The sequence below is a fragment of the Hemitrygon akajei genome, chromosome 25 (assembly GCF_048418815.1).
Source record: "Hemitrygon akajei chromosome 25, sHemAka1.3, whole genome shotgun sequence".
Lineage (NCBI taxonomy): Eukaryota > Metazoa > Chordata > Chondrichthyes > Myliobatiformes > Dasyatidae > Hemitrygon > Hemitrygon akajei.
The window spans coordinates 23,500,782-23,503,402 of NC_133148.1; positions in this window are offsets into that span (position 1 = coordinate 23,500,782).

The window sequence follows — 2,621 nt, forward strand, 5'->3', positions numbered from 1 at the left end:
TGTGTGTGGGGGGGGAGGTGCTGGCTGGTGTTAACCAATGCGTCAGGGACTCTGGGGTGGGGGCGTTGAGTGGCAGTTCTGTGGCGGGAGGATGGGGTGACGGAGGGTGAAAGATTCGGGGCTGGAGGAGGGGGAGAGAGCGAGGTAGATGATTCCTGAGCAGAGAGCGGCGGCGACCCGGGAGAGAGGGAGGAATCACTGGGGATGTGGGAGGATGGGGGTGGGGGGCTGGGGGAGGCGTGGAGATGGATCCCTGCACTGCAGCGCTGATCCCGTGATTCCGAAATCCCCTGGATAACGCCGGCTGGGAATGTAATCCGGATACATTAATCCCCCTGACGACGATGAGCCGGCTTCCGGCATGGTGAAAGAATAACTGCCAGTGGCGATGGTGGAGGGGCATCTGCGGGCACTAGTGCTCCCCACTTTATAACCACACCCAAAACACATAGGGAGGTGATGCCCCTCGGACAGGGCCGCAGAAAGTCAGCGTCCAGCGACAGTGAGAGCCGGGGGGTGGGGGGAGATCGGGCCGCTGTGTTGTGCACTGGTGGAAGGGCACGAATCAGCCCCGGACCAGATTCACACCCCGAAAACGTAAACTTCAACAGCGTCAGCTTCTGGAGGGTGACGAGGTCACCGTTTTAGGGAAAGATTCCCATTCAGGAAGACCCCCCCCCCCCCAACCCCCAGTGATCTCCACAGCCACCGGCCCGGGGCCTCGGAGGAAGAAGGTGCTGAAGAGGAGCCGGGACACGTTCAAGAGGTTTAGCCAGGGAATTAGCAGGTCCTGCCGAGGTGGGGCGTCCCAGGAACTTAGGGGAATTTGGGCTCCATTTTAAATCTGGGTTAGCTTTTTCTAACAATAAAGCAAACGTTAGCGGGCTCTGCCCTCCAAGGGGGCCACAACCTTGCCATAGGCGTTGGAGGCTTTGCGTCTCTCAATAACCCGGAGAGCCATGTTGGCTGGAGTCAGGGCCTTGTGCTTTGACTCTTGGTCGGGTCACCCCTGCCAAACAGGGCAGAGGGCAGAGGGCAGACTGAGAGTGGTCCACAGGGGCCTCCTGGTTCGGGGGTTCAGCTCAGGGCCGACAACCCCGACCGGTCAACAGCAGTGAAGAACCCTTCCGCATCTGAGTGTGACGGTATTCCGGAGTCTCCCCCCGGGACTGACAGTAGTGAAAACCGAGAGGAAGCTACCGACACGACGGAGGAAGCCACGAAATGCAGGAGCTTCATCGCTGCCGTAATGGCCAGCGGTGAAACGGGCAATACGCACGTAAGAGGGTTTTGCCCGTGGTTAGAACAGACAGACAGTATTGATTTAATTCGTGATACAACTCCAGCCGAGGACTCGGCTCAGTCACGGGCGATCAGTCCGAGGTTGAATAGGTTAGGACTTTATTCCCTGGAGCGTAGGGGAATGAGGGGTGGTTTGATAGAGGTATATAAAATTATGATGGGTATAGATAGAGTGAATGCAAGCAGGCTTTTCCACTGAGGCCAGGGGAGAAATAAACCAGAGGACATGGGTTAAGGGTGAAGGGGGAAAAGTTTAAAGGGAACATGGGGGGGGGGGGTTCTTCACACAGTGAGTGGTGGGAGTGTGGAATGAGCTGCCAGATCAAGTGGTGAATGCGGGCTCACTTTTAACATTTAAGAAAAACTTGGACAGGTATATGGATGAGAGGGATATGGAGGGATATGGGCCGGGTGTAGGTCAGTGGGACTAGGCAGAAAAATGGTTCGGCACAGCCAAGAAGGGCCGAAAGGCCTGTTTCTGTGCTGTAATGTTCTATGGTTCAACGGCCCTGTGTGTGGAGGAGAGAGTGGGGAGGGTAGAGGGAAAGGCAGGGTAGAGAGTGCAGAGTGAGAGACGGACAGGGAGGGTGAGGGGTTGAGTGTGTGTCAGAGAGAGAGGGGGAGAGGGAGGGAGAGTGAGAGACGGACAGGGAGGGTGAGGGATTGAGTGTGTGTGAGAGAGAGGGGGGAGAGAGAGGGAGAGTGAGAGACGGACAGGGAGGGTGAGGGATTGAGTGTGTGTGAGAGAGAGAGGGGAGAGGGAGGGTGAGGGATTGAGTGTGTGTGAGAGAGAGAGAGAGGGGAGAGGGAGGGAGAGTGAGAGACGGACAGGGAGGGTGAGGGATTGAGTGTGTGTGTGAGAGAGAGAGAGAGAGAGAGAGAGAGAGAGACGGACAGGGAGGGTGAGGGATTCAGTGTGTGTGAGAGGGAGAGGGAAGGAGAGTGAGAGACGGACAGGGAGGGTGAGGGATTGAGTGTGTGTGAGAGAGAGAGGGGGGAGAGGGAGGGAGAGTGAGAGACGGACAGGGAGGGTGAGGGATTGAGTGTGTGTGAGGGAGAGAGGGGGAGAGGGAGGGAGAGTGAGAGACGGACAGGGAGGGTGAGGGATTGAGTGTGTGTGTGAGAGAGAGAGGGGAGAGGGAGGGGAGAGTGAGAGACGGACAGGGAGGGTGAGGGATTGAGTGTGTGTGTGTGTGAGAGAGAGAGTGAGAGAGACGGACAGGGAGGGTGAGGGATTCATTGTGTGTGAGAGGGAGAGGGAGGGAGAGTGAGAGACGGACAGGGAGGGTGAGGGATTGAGTGTGTGTGAGGGAGAGAGG